This window comes from Gossypium raimondii, chromosome 1, assembly GCF_025698545.1.
Source record: "Gossypium raimondii isolate GPD5lz chromosome 1, ASM2569854v1, whole genome shotgun sequence".
Lineage (NCBI taxonomy): Eukaryota > Viridiplantae > Streptophyta > Magnoliopsida > Malvales > Malvaceae > Gossypium > Gossypium raimondii.
This window is the reverse complement of record NC_068565.1, coordinates 47,210,788-47,222,349: the sequence shown is the minus strand read 5'-3', so window position 1 is coordinate 47,222,349 and position 11,562 is coordinate 47,210,788. Positions and strand designations below refer to the sequence as shown.

Sequence of the window (11,562 nt, the reverse complement as noted above, 5' to 3'; positions counted from 1 at the left end):
ATAGTGTGATTTACCTAAATCCTGAGTTAGCCACTGACCATGCATATGTAACTCATGTGCTTTGATATAAATGGAGGCTTATGCTCTAAAAATGATCGAACCCATAACCAGTATGTTGGGTACATAACTTGTGCATGACATGACTTTACTAAAAACAATGGAATTTATAGCTCGGTTAAAGAGTTAATAATATCTTATCATTGACATTGTATAGATTTAAAAATATGGAATGTGACCATGAGTAGCTTGTTCTCAAAAAAGAAATTTCTCACAGTCATTTGTTAACATTGATTATATTAATCATTAAGAAGACACAATGTTGACAATGAGATAAAATAAGATTGTATTGAGTGAACAGATTTAACTCAAATGATTCAAGGATATCATATGAGGGTAACACATACATGATGAGGTCATTAGACAAAGCAGTTGGATAAATTGTTTTCGTAAAGAGTATACAATAAGGAGTTTTCATTCATGGTACTTATTGTGGACTGACTCCAGGATTAAGTAAATTGTGAATTATCGAAACGATGCTTCTGGATATAAATGCAATTGCTTGAGCCTAATGTATAAGCCCGATTAGACCCTCCGCTAGCTTAATAAAAGCTCGACCGGGCTGCATTTAAATTAGAATAAAATTCTATGACTTTGGAAAAAATTTAATTGAGTCGATTTATTCGATGTGGAATTAAATTAGGCGGTTGTGAGAATTGTTCAACTAGAGAATTTGATTAAAGAATTTAAAAAAAAATTAATTTTGAAAAATCTTAGTGATTTTTGGGAAAATTAATCAAGTAAAAATTAAATTAGTATAATATTTTTAGAAATTAATTTTCAAGTTAGACAATTGACCCAATGAGTAATTGAACTTGAAAATTTGACCTGAAATCAAATATTGGGCCCAAGAACCCAAAAATGAAATCGATATCCAAAATTTGGTCGAACCGGGCCTAGTATGTGAAACCGGACTAACGGTCTAACCGATGGCTAGACTGAACCGGTCGAGCTATCACTAGCCTAGACCGAACCGACTTGAGGATTCGTGAGGGTGTCGCATCTGTGAGGGCACCACTAGACACGACGGTACTGGCGACAGTAACATTCCGGTTGTCAGTGGGTGGTCCTTCGGTGGTTGAGCTGTAGAGGAATCACTCATATTGGGGCTCTCTTGGATAATTTGATTTCAAATTAACTATTCTAAAAATAATATTATTTTAATAGATTTAATATTAAATTAAATATTTATTTTTATAATATTTTATTAATTTAATATTAAAGTGATTATCTTAATTTTAAATTTAATTTAATATTTATCTTGTAGATAAATATTCTATTAATTTAATAGATTTAATATTAAATTTAATCTAATATTTATCTTGATAAGTATTATATTAATTTAATATTGAAGTGATTAAGTTTAATTATAGTTGAACTCTTTAAACTCTTCTATATAAAGAGAGTCACGGGTCATTATTTTTCACATACTTGAATTCAAGAGAAAGTTGTAGAGAGAAAATTTTCTAAAGAAATTATTTTAGAAGATTTTTAGAGATAATTTTTTATTTAAAACTTGACCCAAAAGTTTAAAGAAATTACGAAATTACCCCACTGGTGATTTTATGGAGAATTTCCTTATTCAAAGCGAGCCCACACTTGACAGACGTGAGCTTGAGGATAGCGGAGAAGACTACTCAATCGAAGCATTCATCTTAGACGAATCGAAAAGGTAAAATTTTGATTAAGTGTTTATTATTTTAGATATCACAACAAAGTTCTAGTTTAGAAAAAAAAATTAGAACTCTATTTTTTCCTTAAAAATTTTTTCGCTGCATTTTCCAAACTCGTTTTTCCAACAATTGATATCAAAGGCAAGTAGTGTTCTATCTGTAAGTATAAACATATAATCAAAATAGATTTATCTTCTTCTTGAATGATTCAATTACATAGAAAGTGACATTCTTTAGATCTTATACATGTTTTGAGTTATATATGAGAATGGATGTGAAATTATATGTTTGTTATATAATTTTATTTTTAACCCAAGGTTGTGGTTCTTAAGAAATAAACCATTGATGGTCACTAAACTAACTATAAATACGAAAAATGCAAACAGACCTATCAAACAATAATATAGTTATGGTGAGTAGGGAATATCGTATCCACAAGAACTAAAAGTACTAGTAATTACCATTTTTCTATTATTTAGCCGACAATTTGGAGAGATGTGTTTTAATCTAAATTTACTAAAATAATTTAACTATGAACACAACAGAGAATGAACCAAGGAAATAATCAAATATTAACCAATGAGATAGACAATACCCAAGAAAGAATCCACCTGGACTTCACCTATTGTTTTGAATCTGAATTAAACGATTTATTCACTTGTGTCTTGATCCGTAGAAATCCCTAAATTATGTTAATATCTCTTTCGAGAGTAAGAACAACTAACTTTAGGTTTTTTAATTGAAACCTCTTTCTAATTAAAACCCCTATCGTCGCATTAACTCGATCTATGGATTCCCCTATTAGATTTGACTCTAATTAGGTAGATTTATGTCATCTTATTTCTAGGATTGCATGCAACTCCACTCAATTATGCTAGATCTACTCTTAAACAAAGACTTTTGCTTCACTAAAATAAGCACATTAAACATGAATTAATATCTCAGAAATATTAAAACAAGAAATAAACATACATAATTGAGAATAATAATCAAGTATTTATCGCGTAAAAACATAAACTAAATAAAATGATTCATCATAGGTTTCATCCTCCTTAGGTATCTAGGGAATTAGGTCATAATCCTGAATGAAAACATCTCAAAGTTAGAATAGCCACAAGACATAAAGAAACTCAATAAAACTTCAAAAGAAATTAAAAGGAGATTTTCGATCTCGACGAAGATCTGCTTCCGAGTTGATTCTGATGGTGTTCTTCGAGTGTTTTCTTCGATCTTCTTTTCTTGGCCCCTTATGTCTTCTTCTAATAGGTATTTATAGACTTTAGAATGCTCAGAAAGCCTAAAATTTGGGTTTTTTTTTGCGTATTTGGGAAGTAGGGTGTGAAATCGACACAGGTTGGCACATGGGCGTATGTCTAGCCCGTGTGGAAATGCTTAGGTCACGTGGATCTTGAAAACAATTCTTTTTGTTCGATTTTGGCTCGTTTTTTACTCTTTTTGCTTCCAAATGCTCTCCTAAGTATAGAAACATGAATTTAAAGGATTAGGAGCATCAAATTCACTAATTTGCATAATTAATCATCCAAAAATGCATTAGGAATGAGATTAAAATATGTTACTTTTATAGCTCATAAAATATCCCCACACTTAAGCGTTTGCTTGTCTTCAAGCAAAATCCTCACTCACATTAAAATTAATTTTTCTCAACTTGTAATTCCCATCAATAATGTCTCAAAATAATTCACAAATAATCACGCATTGGCAATTCAACTAAAAGAGCACTAAAGTCTCAAACAATCCAAGCTAACATTTTTAAACATGAAAACATATGTGTTTTCCCTTATCTAAGTAATTACCTTTAATTCAAAATCGACAAGAATAGACATCCTCACTAAAGATTCACTCAAATCACTCAAAGTGTTTAAGGTTCACGAATAAGCACTCGATAGTCAAACAAGAAAGGTCATTACCATAGGCTTGCATGAAAATCAAATCTCCACCACTATAAAATGAGATGATACACAAATCAAAAGATATTTAAAAGATTGTAACGGTGCTTAGGTTAAGGGTGTGGAAAGGTAAGAAAAGTTGATTATAATCGAGATCGAATTGATAAATTACCAAACTAGAAAAAAAACAAACAAATGCTAAATTAAAAACAAGCATAAATCAAGAACTATTCAAGAACAAAAACGAGCTTCTCCTCAAAATATGAATTTAACTGTTCAAGCTCAATCAACATAGAACTAAATAATAATCAATATTTTTTTTTTCCATTTTTTTATTTAAAACAATCGGAAATAATTCAACAAATCAAACAGAATAACATAGTTAAGCAACTAGCCAAATCAAATCTCGACAAAAAAGAAGAAGTCAATAGACCGGGAAAAAATCTCAACAAAAAAATGAGTTATGGGTTAAAATTAATGGGTAAGTCAAGAAACAGTGTGTTAGGCTCAACGAGGTTCACTAAGGGTTAATTATGAAGGTTGGCTTTTTATGGGATAAGTGGGTTAAAATCTAAGTGCATTTATCATCTCAGTATATCAAATCAAAGGTGTGGTCTCGACATACATAATCGAAACAAGTTCTAGAATAACAAATAAGATTGACACACTCATAACCAATAATAAACCGAGCAACAAAAATGTATGCTCTAAAGACTCAAAATCTCACAAAAAAAATCATTTTTTTTGATGTCAAACTTGCAAATCTCAAACTTTAAGATAATACTTCAATTTAGGGAAATAACCTAAAAAATTTTAATTTCTGAAAAATAACTTATCATGCTTGATTCTCTCATGTCTTAAAGTTTAAATAAACCAATACACAAATATCTACACATTAATCCAAAACACATCAACAAAAATTCGTTCTAATGGAAGTGTGAGAAAATTATTTAAATACAAGACATAATTTAGGGATTTTCTAATAATTATATAAATAACCTCCCTACACTTAAGATGCACATTGTCTTCAATGTACAAACAGATATAATCACAGTATAAGCAGAATATCATAAGAAAGGGAGAAAGCTAAAATTACCCTGAATATTGGATGAAATCGCCAGAATGGTGAAAAGCGGAATTGTAGATAATTGAAAGTGAAGTGCATGATTCTGTGCAAGCTAAGAAGAAAATAAACACAAATAATGAAGAAGAGTAAGAGATTACAACTCAATTAGAAGCAACCATAAAAAGAAAAAGAAAAATAAGTCTAATAAATGTAATAAGTCTAAGAAAATAAAAATAAAGCAACTAAAACAAAAACAAAAACAAAAATAAAGATAAAAAGAAAAGAAAAGAAATAAACTCAAAAATACCAATAAATTAAAGGTAATATTAAGAATAATAGTCAAAAAATACTAAAAATAAAAGAAATATAACTAAATGAAAGAAATAAATTAAAATAAAATTAATATCTAAGCATAAGAATAATAAAACAAAATAAATAAATAAATCATCAAAAAAATCAGTAAAATAATAATAAATAATATAATAAATAATAAAAAATAAATAAATAAAAAATAAAATAAAGAAAAGGGTAAAAAGGAAAGATAGATGGAAGATGGTGGCCTGGGTTACGACGGAGGGTCGTATGTGGGAGGAGGTGTCGTGTGTGGGTGGGGGCGGGGTTTGCCAATTATGGAGGGAAGTGAGAGGAGGTGGGTGATGAGAGGGAAAGGGGGTGGCTTGTTTGAGGAAGAAGAAAAAGACAAATTGGGAAAGAAATATTAGGGTTTAGGCCACACGATCGTGTGGGGGTGTTTTCAGCCCGTGTGTAATTAAAAATTAAGCCCAGTCTTCACACGACTGTGTGTTCAGGCCGTGTGTGATCTTCTTCGCTTCTCCCACGCCCGTGTGAGAGGTCGTGTGGGTTACACGGTCATGTGTCATGCCCGTGTAACTTTCTGACTTGATTTAACACTAAAAAAATTAGCTCCAGGTTTCACACGGCCTAGGACACGCCCATATGTCCAAGCTGTGTGTGCCACACGGCCGTGTGGATCATTTTAGGCCGTGTAACCTTCAAATTTTTCAAAATTTAAGTCCCAGGATCTACACTGCCAAGGAAACGCCCATGTGTCCAGGCCGTGTGGGTCACATGGCATGTCGCCGGCCGTGTAACTCACTGTCAAATGCCCCATTGTGCACATGGCCTAGGACACGCCCGTGTGTCCAGGCCGTGTGGGTCAAAAACACACATTTTTTAAATTTAAGATTTTAAATAAGTATGCAATGAAACTACAAGAATTATCAAAATTTAACACTCAGGTTACCTCCCGAGAAGCATTCATTTAAATTCTAAGCTCGACTTACCTCGTACGCATACAGTTACGGTGGTTCGCCGAGCCGAAGCTCATTTTTCTCGTTAACAGTTCTATGACCAAAATAAGGTTTGAGTCGAGCATTCTTTACCTTGAATGTGTCAAATTTAGAATGAGTTACCTCGACTGTGTCGTAGGGGAAAACGTTCAATACTGTAAATAGGTTTGATCTGTTTGCATCAAGCTCTGAATGAGAGATTCGTGGGTCTGTTTTGTCTAGCAGTGTCTTGCCCCAACCTTAAATTAGTTTGTTCCATTCATATGTTCATCATGGTGTCTCTTTGGCTCTTCATTGTGTTTTTTCGGTTTCTCCTTGACATGTATCCGCCATTCATCTAATTCATCAATTTGTAACATTCATTCATCGTAAATCCTTTTGTTTCTATCGTATTGACTGAAACATGGCTCCATTACGTTTTTTTCAAGGGGTTTCCTGCAAAGAAGGTTAAGCCACATAGCCACTAACATTAACAGAAGATTTAAAATTATATCGATCACTAGATGTTCTAACAGAATTATGAGCTTGAAGAGTAATCGACTCATCACCTACACGAAGTACTAACTCACTCGTACTAACATCAATTATTGTTCTATCAGTTGCTAAAAAGGGGCGGCCTAAAATTAAAGGTACCTTACTACCCTCATCCATGTCTAACACAACAAAGTCAACGGGGAATATGAATTTATCGATTTTAACAAGGAAATCTTCAATAACACCCCTAGGATATCTAACGGTTCTATTCGCTAATTGAATACTCATCCTAGTTTGTTTGGGTTTCCCAAGACCAAGTTGTTTTAACATTTTATAGGGCATGACATTAATACTAGCCCCTAAATCAGCCAAAGTATTATCTATATTCAAACTACCAATTAAATAAGGAATAGTTAAACTCCTTGGATCTTTCAGTTTGTTGGGTAGTTTGTTTTGTAAGATGGCTGAGCAAACTACATTGAGTTCTACAGTCGAAGAATCATCTAACTTTCTTTTGTTTGCCAACAACTCCTTTAAAAATTTGACATAATTGGGTATCAGCAAAAGAGCTTCAACAAACGGTAAGTTAATATGTAATTTTTTCAGGAGTTTGAGAAATTTACCAAATTATTCATTCGTGTGGTCTCTCTTCGCCGCGTTAGGATACATAACTCGAGGTTTATACTCTTTGGCAACCGACTTTTGCTCTTTGTGGCCTACCTCAACCTTATCGTTATTTACCATAATTTCTTACCTCAGTTCTAGTTCAGATTCAACTAACCCTTCTTCATTTCGAACAGTAATTGCAAGACTCTGCTCCATTGGGTTACTTTCGGTATTGCTACACAAACTACCTTGTGGTCTTTCTGAGATTAACTTAGCAAGTTGACCTATTTGGTTCTTGAGTCCTTGAATCGATGCTTGTTCATTTTTAAGTGTTACTTCAGTGTTTTTGACACCGAGATAAACTTGGTCAATATCTCTTCAAGGTTTGGCTTTTTCTCTTGCTGATAAGTTAATTGTTGGAAGCTTGGAAGGGCTTGTGCTCTTTGATTTCCTTGACCACCCCAAGAGAAATTGGGATGGTTCCTCCAACCTGCATTATAATTATTACTATAAGAGTTATTTTAATGCCTAAAATTATTACCCATATAATTGATTTGTTCGTTTTCTGTGCTAGGAGCGAAGGGTAAACATTCTGGATTATTCATTCCTCCTCCATTGGTATCGCATTGCATCACCAGATGTACCTGCATAGAAACATATAAACAATCAATTATTTTATTTAAAAGTTATACTTGATTTGATAACATGGTGACTTCATCTAAGTTGAAAACTCTGGCTGCTTTCATCAATTTCGTCTTAATGACTTGCCACTGATAATTATCTAGTGTCATCTCTTCTATAAACTCATAAGTCACTTCAGGTGTTTTATTTTGCAGTGTACCATCGGCTGCTACATCGATCAACTATTTAGTTGAGGGATTCAAACCGTTGTAGAAGGTTTGAACCTGTAACTATAAGGGTAACCCGTGGTAAGGGCACATTCTCAATAAATCCTTGTACCTCTCCCATGCATCATATAGAGTTTCTAAATCGATCTGCATAAAGGAAGAGATGTCGTTCCTCAACTTGGTTGTCTTAGTCGGTGGGAAGTACTTCAGTAGGAATTTTTCGGTCATTTGATCCCATGTAGTGATGGAACCTCGTGGTAAAGAGTTCAATCACTGTTTAGCTTTGTTTCTCAACGAGAAAGGGAATAACCGTAGGCGAATGGTGTCGTCAGTGACGCCATTAATTTTGAAAGTATCATAGATTTCTAAAAAATTAGCCAAATGAGTATTTGGATCTTCGTCTTGCAAACCATCGAACTAAATGGTGTCATTAGTGACGCCATTAATTTTGAAAGTATCGTAGATTTCTAAAAAAATAGCCAAATGAGTATTTGGATCTTCTTCTTGCAAACCATCGAACTGAACAAAATGTAGAATCATCTGCATAGTGTTCGACTTTAGTTCGAAATCATTTGCAGCAATAGTGGGTCGCATAATACTCGATTCACCCTAGTCAGAGTGTGCTTGGCATAATTGTACATAGTACGAGAAACAAGATCATGATCTACAACAACTGTAGGAGGTAGCTGATTATTCTGGTTATCATCCATCTCTTAAGTAATAATAATTTTCTCTTGTTCGTCTACTATATTCTCTCGACTCTACCTTACTTTTCTACGGTTTCTACGAGCTGTACTTTCAATTTACTATCAAACAGTAATGGTCCTGATGGCTTTCTTCTGGTCATAAACTAAAGGAACCTGCCAGAAGTAAAAAAAAAGAAAATTAGAATGTAAAAATTAAACTAAAAATAAAATAAAATAAAATAAAATGCTAAATTAATAAAAATCAAGTGTTCTTAATATTTTAGTCCCCGGAGACGGCGCCAAAAACTAGATGGTCACTAAACTAACTATAAATACGACAAAAGCAAGTGCACCTATCGAACATCAAGACCCTAGTCTACTAAGAAAGGAAGCTGATCAAGGCAAAAGCATGGATCAAAGGAGACGGGTCGGGTCAACTAGTATTAGAATTGGCTTACCTGCCAATAAAAACTTTATGGGCCTAGAGGATGCAGGAAGATCCTTGAAGGCCCTAGGTAAGCAACCAATGCAGGAGGGTGGCCTAAACCAAAGGAATATGGTGACGTTGGAAGCTTTCCAAATTGGATCCATTATCACATAACTTGCACTCTGCTGATAATGACCCCTCATTAGTTTTGAAAAGTGGCGACTCTGGCTCTCAAGGGCGACATTCTAACGTGACGCAGCTTATTTCAGAAAAGGAAGGAAGTTAAACAGGGCACTGCGAGGCTGTGGTAGTAGTTTCAAGGCAACCATGGGTAATCTAGTGTCATTATCTAACATGATGAACTCCATTCTAGAGCTCATAAACTCCCAATTTGAATTAAAAATTAGAAAAGATGATCTGATTAATGTTGCTAAGAAGCAGTTGGAAGATATGGTGGTATCCAGCCAGTAAGGTTCCATCTTTTTTGTTTAATTATGAATACAAATTTTTCCATTTTTCATGGAATTGTCAGGGTCTTGCTAATGCCAAGTTTCCTCATATTCTCTAAGGGTATACTATGGAGTACAAGCCAGATATAGTTAGCTTACTAGGGATGAGGGTTAGTGGTTCTAAAGTAGATAAAATTATTGCTAAGTTGGGGTTCAAATATTCTCATCGTGTAAAAGCTATTGTTAGGTGCACTTGTTTTTTCTAGAGGCATTTGTGTTGATTGGAAGGGTTCGGTTCAGGTTGAGGTATCCTGAAATCACCTTTAATTTATTTTGATTCAGGTTATCAGTAGCATACTTTTTCAATCTGTTTTTGTCTCGTTTGTTTATGGAAGTCCGAATAGGAAAAATCAGAAGGTTCAATGGGAGGATTTGGAATTCTCTATTCTTTCAGAGGCGGTCCATTGGCTTGCTATTGATGATTTTAATGTTATCTTTTCCCCAAGTAAAAAGAAAGTTAGACAATTTCGTGAGAAGAGATGTCATTTGTTTGGGGATTTTGTTGATTTGGTTGAACTATGAGATTTGGGTTTAAGAGGCCCTTACTTTACTTAGCATAGATGTGGGATATTTGAATAGCTTAATCGAGCTCTCGGTAATGATACTTGGGTGAAGGCCTTTCCCAACAACACGGTTACTCACCTTTCGAGGATTAAATTTGATCATAAACTGTTTTTCCTTTCTTCAAGGTCGATCAGTTCGTTTTTTGGCTGGGTGGACTAAACATTTGGATTTCTTTGATGTTGTCAAATAAAAGTGACAGTTTAATGGATGTATGAAAAATTCAATATTTGAATTTACCTCTAACATTAAGGAATGGAATACATCTATTTATAGCCATATCGATTCTTGTAAAAGGCAGTTGTTAAATCATCTTTTTGGCATTCAAAGGGCGATGGAACGTTTTGACTCTAATCACTTGTTTCAGTCAAAAATGAAGGTGAGGGGGAGTTGGAAAGTGTTTTATATCATGAAGAACTTATGGAAACAAAAATCTAGATGTGACTGGCTTAGTTTGGGGAACAAGAACACTAAGATTTTCACAATCGTGCTTTACAAAGGAGGAAATTTAACCGAATCACTACTCTGCGAAATAACAAAGGTGTTTGGATCTACGATGCGAATATCTTTCAATATGAGGTGGTTTGTTTGTTTCAAAATTTTTATGGCGATACCTCAAAACCTATATGGGGACAACCTCTTAGCTTCTTTCCATGTTGAGTTTCTGGGCAAGATGGTTACTGATGAGGAAATTAAGAATATACTATTTGACATGGCTCCATTGAAGGCCCCTGGCAGTGATGGTTTTCATGCCCTATTTTTTTAGAAACAATGGGGAATAGTTGGAGGCGCAATTTGTTAATGGGTTAAAAATATATTTGTTGGAGGAACTATTGATCCGAAATTGAATAATATGTTGCTAGTACTTATTCTAAAGGTCTCGAGTCCTAAAAGTTTATCTCAATTTCGCCCTATCAACCTATGATTTGTTTTATACAAGTTGATTATGAAAATTATTGCTAACCATTTTAAAAATATCTTTCCTAAGATTATTGTGTAGGAGTAGGTTGGATTTATTATTGGAAAGAGTATTACTGAAAGTATCCTTATAGAGTAGGAAGTGATTCATTCCATGAAAAACAGACTTCCTAATAAGCAATTGATGGCTGTAAAAATTGATTTGGAGAGAGCCTATGATAGGGTGCGTTGGGAGTTCATTAATGTCTCTCTCCAAGCTGAAGATATATCAGACTTTCTTAGATGAGTAATTATGTCTGCCATATCGAAATCCACCATGCAGGTTTTGAGGAATGGTGTCCCAACATAGAATTTAGGCCAGCCAGAGGGATCCATCATGGATGTACGTTGTCATTTTATCTTTTTTTCTTGTGCATGGAATGACTTGTACATGGTATTCATGTTGTGATTAATAATGGCAAGTGGTACCCTATTTTGCTCTCTCGATCGGGCCCGACTCTATCGCACCTCTTGTTCGCAG

At 34.0% G+C, this 11,562-nt stretch overlaps 1 non-coding gene across 1 annotated transcript; it reads left to right on the top strand.

The window, feature by feature from the left end:
• The first annotated feature begins 8,014 nt into the window (after positions 1-8,014).
• LOC128032684 (small nucleolar RNA R71) lies at positions 8,015-8,121 on the top strand. Its single transcript, XR_008188948.1, has one exon. It is a non-coding gene; the product is annotated as a small nucleolar RNA R71 (small nucleolar RNA).
• The last annotated feature ends 3,441 nt before the right edge of the window (positions 8,122-11,562 follow it).